Source organism: Furipterus horrens, unplaced genomic scaffold, assembly GCF_987537825.1.
Source record: "Furipterus horrens unplaced genomic scaffold, mFurHor1.1.pri manual_scaffold_13, whole genome shotgun sequence".
In the NCBI taxonomy this organism is placed as follows: Eukaryota; Metazoa; Chordata; class Mammalia; order Chiroptera; family Furipteridae; genus Furipterus; species Furipterus horrens.
In genome coordinates this window covers 14261123-14268790 of record NW_028327183.1, presented here as the reverse complement: position 1 = coordinate 14268790, position 7668 = coordinate 14261123, and positions in this window count along the sequence as shown.

The window sequence follows — 7668 nt, the reverse complement described above, 5'->3', positions numbered from 1 at the left end:
GCAGAAGAGTAGAATTGTATGTTCTAAATAACAGTATGTTGATACAATGGAAAATGTACTAGATCTGTGATCTTGTACAAGTCACTTAACTTCTGTGTGCATTAGTTTACTCACCTGTAAAATAAAATTAATAACAGTACTTAATTCATATGGTATTGTAGGATTAAACGAATATATACACAAAACTTAAAACAGTACCAGATACATGGTGAGTGCTACTTTAAGTGGGGGGAAGTATGACTGTGTCTGCATAACTGCATTTTCAAAAGAGAGAGAGAAAGAGGTGTCAACTAGACTCCTAAGAGCACTGAAAAGAGGAGAATCTCAAAATTCTCAATAGGAACTCACTGGCAAGTGTGTGATGGGCCAAACTGAGAATAACAGTCAAAACTGAAGGGAGGGTGTGGGTCAGTGAATTGAGCACAAGCCTGCAAACCGAAAGGCTGCCAGATCAATTCCTGGTCAGGGCACATGCCTGGGTTGCGGACCAGGTCCCCGGTTGGGAGCTTGTGAGAGGCAACCATAGATGTTTCTCTCACACATCAATGTTTCTCCTTTTTTCCCTCCCTTCCTGTCTCTTTAAAAATAAATAAATAAAATATTTAAAATAAGAGCTGAAAGGTTCTGCAGACCCAGTTTGCAGGTGACTGCCAAGGGACTGCATTGAAATAAGGTCTTAAGCTGCTGGAGCAGTCTAGAAATTCTAGAAAGTAATAAACTATAAATTCTAGAAAGTAATAAACTAAAGATCCATTTCAAGATACTACCCACACCAGGGAGAACTTAGTGAGAACAGAATTCACATTGAATGGGACAGAGAAATGGGCTGAAAGGAAAGAGAAAAAGGCCAAATACAAGTGTGGGAGGAAGCAAAGATGACAGATCTCAGGAAGCATAAAGCCCTATTTTTTTTAGTATTTTGTGAACACAACAGAAAAGAAATCTCCAAAACCTTGAAACTAGAAAAGCTATTCTGGCCCACCCTTCTCACCTAAAATTATAGGAAAACTTACTGCACTTAAACAAAGAGCCACAGGAAAGGATTATGGTCAAATTTTATATGAGGTTATTAAAAGAAAAAAGAACATAACAACATCCCTAAAGAAAGAGAGCATTCCAGAAAGTAACATCCACAAAACAAATGAAAATTGTAACTTAATATTTCAAAGCAAGCTAAAAGATGTTATAACAAAATGTAGCAGTTCTCAGTGTGGGTCCCTAGACCTCTGGGGCCCAGAAAATCAAAACTACTTTAAACAATTATTTTCGTAATAATGGCAAAACATTAATTAGCTTTTTCATTGTGTCGACATTTGCAATTATGGAGCAAAAGCAAAAATTACAGAGGCCTTAGGATGAATCAAGGTAGTAGCATCAAACCTCATTTGTAGTCATTGTATTCCTCATCACTGTGTGCTTGCAGTTTTTTAAGAAGCCAGTTACACTTGAGAACTCTTAAGATTCAACAATAAGAAAACAACCCAATTTAAAAATAGGTAAAAGGGGGTTTGCTAGTGCGCTCTGCCACATCGCAAAAAAAAAAAAAAGAAAAAAAAAAAAAAGTAGGTAAAAGGTCCAAACAGACAACTCACCAAAGAAGATATATATATGGAAAAAAAAAAAAAAAAAAAAAATATATATATATATATATATATATATATATATGAAAAGATGCTCAACATAAGTATTAGAAAATTGTAAAACAGTGAGATATTACTATTTACTTAATTGAATGGCCAAAATCCAAAACACTAACAATGCCAATGTTGGTGAGGATGTGGTTATTTTAGTCTGATTGAGGTTCTATAACAAATACCACAGACTGAGTGCTTATAAATATCAAACATTTATTTCTCACAGTTCTGGAGGCTAAAAGTCCAAGATTAGGGTACTAGCATGGCTGAGTTCTGGTGAAAGCCGTTTTCCAGGTTGCACACTGCCTACTTGTCAATGTGTCCTCCCATGATAAAAGAGGGCAAGGCAGCTTCTTTCTGGCCTCTTTTATAAAGTCATTAATCTCTCTCTCTCTTTTTAAAGATTTTATTTGCTTATTTTTAAAGAGAGGGGGAGGGAAGAAGATAGAGGAGGAGAGAAACATTGATGTGAGAGAGAAACATCGATCTGAGAGAGCAACATCGATCGGCTGCCTCTCGCACATGTCCTGACCAGAACTAAACCTGCAACCCAGCCATGCAACCCAGGAATCGAACCAGTGACTTTTTGCTTTGCAGGATAATGCCCAATCAACTGAGCCACACCACTCGGGCCATTTATCTCTTTTATGAGGATTCTGCCATCATGACTTAAACACCTCCCAAAGGCCCTACTTCTTAATAACAACATATGAATTGGGAGTGGGGGCGGAGGCAGGGAGACAAATATTCAGACCATAGGATGGGGCAACAGAAACTCTCATTCCCAATGCAAAGATGTAGCCACTTTAGAAGATAGTTTGGCAGTTTCTTACAAAGCTACACACAGCTTGCCATACGATTTAGCAATCATGCTCCTTGATATTTTCAATCAAATAAGTTGAAACTTTATGTCCACACAGAAAACCTGTACTAGAATGTTTATAGCAGCTTTATTAATAATTGTCAAAACTTAGGTGCAACCAAGATGTCCTTTAGTAAGTAGATAAACAAACTATGCATCCACACAGTGTAATATAAAAAGAAATTAGTTATCAAGCTATGGAAAGACACAGAGGAATCTTAAATACATTTCTAAGTGAAAGAAGCCAATCTGAAAATGTCATACACTCCATGATTCCAACAGTGTGACATTCTAGAAAAGGTAACAGTTAAAAGATCAGTGGTTGTCAGGGGTTCAGCTGGGAGGGAAGAATAAATAGGTGGAGCACAGGGGATTTTTAGGGCAGTGAAACTGTTCTGTTTGATATGTAATGGTGGACACATGACACTATATGTTTGTCAAACCCCACAGAACTGTACAACACAAAGAGTTAACCTTAATGTACTATAGACTTAATTTAATAATAATGTATTAATATTGGTTTATCAATCATAACAAACATGCCACACTAATGCAAGATATAAATAATAGGGAAAACTGTGGGGGAATATGGGAGGGGAGGTGCGAGGGAGGAAGAGTAAAAGAAACTCTCTGTACTTTCTGCTCAATTTTTCTGTAAACCTAAAACTGCTTTTAAAAATACAGTTAATTTAAAAAGAGAAATAAAAGCACCCATAGATACTAAAATATGGATAAATCTCAACAATATCATGCTATGTGAAAGAAGCCAGATACAAAAGGCCATATATGGTACAATTCCATTTATATGAAATAACCAAAAGAAGCAAATCCATAGAGACAGAAGACAGATTAGTGGTTGCTAGGGGCTGAGGGGAGCTGGAAACGAGGAGTGACTGCCTAAGGTGTATAAGGTTTCTTTTGGGCTGATAAAAATGTTCTGGAACTAGATAGTGGTGACGGTTGCACAATGTACTCAATGACACTGAATTGTATACTTTAAGTGTTATAATATGTGAATTATATCTAAAAAAAAAAAACAAAAACAAAAAATTTTTTCCTGACTCAAAGGGCAGCATATTGGTAGTTCTTTCTGTAGTATGCAATAATCCAGTACCCTGAGAGTCTTTTACCAGGGAGACAAAGGCTAACTTCAATCATGATTTCTATCAGTGCCTTACAGCATTTCTCATGCCTTTCACTGAAGTTTATTTTGAAGAACAGACATTAACATTTTTAAGGGAACCATAATTTGGTCAAGATGGAGGCATTGGTAAACACAGCTCACCTCCTCACACAACCACACTATATCAAAATTACAATTAAACTACAGAACAACCATCACTCAGAACCAGCAGAAATTGAGTTGAATGGAAGTCTGACAACTATGAAATTGAAGAAACCACATCCATCCAGACTGGTAAGAGGGGCGCAGATGCAGAATGGGCTGGTCCTGCATCCATGTTTGGTGGATAAATCTGGAGGCGATATCTTGGGAGTGAGGAGTCCCAGCCCCACACCAGGCCCCCCAGCCCAGATTTCCAGTGCCAGGAAGATAAGTCCCCGTAACTTCTGGCTGCAAAAGCCAGTGGAGATTGAGTCAGTGGAAGAAACTGCTGGAGTCCCAAGCAGTTCCTCTTCAAGAACCCACACACAGACTCACCTACTCAGACTCACTCCCTCTGAGCTCCAACACCAAGGTGACAGCTTGAAAGGTACCAGTGGCATAGAGGGAGGAACTGAAGTTTCTGGCATAAAAGCCAGCAGAGACCATTGTCCCTTTTTTAAACTCTCCTCCTACAGAACCAGGAAGCTGGTGCCATATCTGAGACTCCATCAACTGGCTAACACTGTTTGACCCTCCTTGAAGATCCCCAGAGTCTGCCCTTGACTCAATTTACCGGCCCACCCAAGCTTCTTTTCTACATGAATGGCTGGTCCTGGCTCACACTTCACAACTTCCTAAATCCTATCAATCAAGCAACAGCTGGCTTCAGTGAGCCCCAGGCCTGGCACCAGCAGCAGCCAGCTTAGATAGCTTAGATTTAACAGCTTGGCTCCACCTGGGAATCTCCAAGACCAGCACAAGTGGCAGTCATCTCAGATTGCTTTAGAGCTCAGACAGGGTGCCCCAAGCAAAACACAGGTGGGAGCTGATCTTGGTCTACACCACTTGGGAAACCCCAGGGCCAGCACACCCAGTGGACAGCTACAGAGCACATTGGAGCACCACCACCCTGCACCTGCACAGCTGATCCTCTAGGGAGGGTGGAGGTTGGTGGTCAGTGGTCTCAGCCAATCCTTGCAGCTGACTGGCCTGGGTAAATCCCTCCCATTGATCTGCCAACAGCAACCAAGGCTCAACTATAAGAGGAGACTGTACTCAGCCACACAGAGGGCGCATCTTGAGTACCCATCTTAGGTGATAGGAGAGGCTGTGCCACTGGACCCTACAAGACACCCACTACATTAGGCCACACTACCAAGACACAGAGTCAAAGCAGCTCTACCTAATACATGGAAGCAAACACAGGGAGGCTGCCAAAATGAGGAGACAGAAACATCGCCCAAATGAGAAAACAAATCAAAACTCCAGAAAAAGAACTAAACAAATGGAGATAAGCAATCTATCACATGCAGAGTTCAAAACACTGGTTATAAGGATGCTCAAGAAAAGTAGTGAGGACCTCAGCAGCATACAAAAGATCCAGTCAGAAACAAAGAACTGACTAATTGAAATAAATAACAATTAACAAGGAAACAACAGTAGAGTGGATGAAGCTGAGAATCCAATCAATGGTTTGGAAAATAAGGAAACAAAAAATGATCAATCAGAACAAGAAGAAAAAAGAATCCAAAAAATGAGGAAAGGATAAGCAGTCTTTGGGACAACTTCAAGAGGTCCAACATTCACATCATATGGGTACCTGAAGAAGAAAAGAAAGAGCCAGAAATTGGAAATCTATTTGAAAAAATAATGAAAGAAAACTTCCCTAATTTGGTGATGGAAGTAGACATACAAGTCCAGGAAGGACAGAGAGTCCTAAACAAGATGGATGCAAAGACACATGCCAAAGGTTAAAGATAAAGAATCTTAAAAGCAGCAAGGGGAATTCCCATAAGACAATCAGCTGATTCCCCAAAAGAAACTTTGCAGGCTAGAAGGGACTGGCAAGAAATATTCAAAGTTATGAAAAGCAGGGACCTCCAGCCAAGATTGCTCTATCCAGAAAAACTATCATTTAGAATGGACGGGCAGATAAAGTGCTTCCCAGACAAGGTAAAACTAAAGGGGTTTATTATCACGAAACCATTATTATATGAAATGTTTAAGGGACTTACTTAAGAAAAAGAAGATCAAACTACGGACAATAAAATGGCAGTAATTACATATCTATCAACAATTGAATGTAAAAAACAAACTAAGCAAAAAAGAAGAACAGAGACAGAATCATGGATACGGAGAGCATTTTGATGGTTGCCAGATAGGAGACGGGGTGTGAAGAATGGGTGAAGATGTGACGGGATTAAGAAGTACAAATTGGTAGTTACAGAATAGCCAGGTCACGTCCCTGCTTAAAAATGTTTTCATGGCCCTGGCTGGTGTGGCTCAGTGGATTGAGCACCAGCCTGCAAACCAAAGGGTTGCTGGTTCGATTCCCAGTCAGGGCACACTGATGTTTCTCTTCCCCTCTTTCTCCCCCCCCCCAAATATAAATAAATAAAATATTTTATCATAAAAAATATGTTCTCATGGAAATTGACAAGCTGATTCTAAAATTCTCAGGAGAATATAAAGGGCCAAGACTAGCCCACACAACTTTGAAGGGTGAAGGGGAGGTAAATGAAGAATGGTAAAGAGAGATAAACTGATGACTTTACCAGTTATCAAAATTTACTGTTAAGTTTATAAATGAACTTAGTATGTAGCAGAGATACCACTACAAATATACAAATTCTGGGGAAACTGGCTATGAGCATAAAATGATGCAATTATATCATATCATACATCATACATAAAAATAAACTCCACATAAATTAGACTCAACATGAAAAACAAAACTGCATAATTTTTAGAAAAAAATACAGGAGCCTATTACATCAGTGTAGTTTGAATTGTCAGAACGAATACATTTTGTTACTCAAATGCCTGTTATAAAAACATGCAAGCAAGCAAAAACAATCTGTCACATACTGTTCTGGCTCGAGAATGGAAGGGGTATTGCACCCCTTCCCCAGCCACCTACCCCAACCCCTTACCAAATCAAATTGAATCAATATACATTTTTTTAAAGGCAAGAAAGGTGCAAAACTGTGTAAGCCAATAAAGTTTTTCTTAGCTAACTTGTAAAATAGGTAAGTTCAAAGTCGTTTGGAAAATAAAAAATAATAAACCTGAGATATAGACATCAATCTATCTGTACAACAAACCATCACCTTTGGTTGGTGGTGGGGGGAAGACTTCAAGAGAAAGGAAGATAAATATCCTGTTCATTCACTCATGTAATGTTCATGTAATGTTTGACTGTTACTAACATGCACTAATTTATCAAAATTTTAAATAATAATGTTTAAATAAGATAAAGGCAAGTTATTTCATATCCCACAAGTAAAACATACTAGACGCAAGATAGGCAACATTTTGTTATGATTAGAGCATAAAGTCCTGGGTTAGTAAACCCTGGCTGCATTACTTTGGGCTCCGTGACTTTGGGCAAGAGTCTAAACCTAATTTTACTCATCTGTAAAATGGAAGCACTAACAGCATCTGCCTTATAGGCGTTCAGGGGCATTAAATCATGCAAGGAAAGCACTCAACACGGGGCCTGGCACTAATGATACAGTGAATTTAGGAAGGGCGAAAGTTGAATCAGGAACGCTAATAAATTTCCCAACATTTCTACCCAGAAACTCAGAAAGCAAGCTGTGTGAGTCAGACCCCAGGTCAACGGTTGCGTCAGGAGTCACTCAGGCAGCTTTACCGCTAGGACCGAGTCAGGGCTGCGGCCTCGCTCGACCTAAGCGCCTTGAGAGATCAGATGCTATTCCTCTCACATCTGACCCCTTTCTCAGTCTCTCTTAAAAGGAGGCTACACATTCAGACTGATCAAAGAAACGGCCAGATTCTGGTGATGGAGACCGGACGAAGTCCCACTGGGTCGGAAGGTTCAGAAA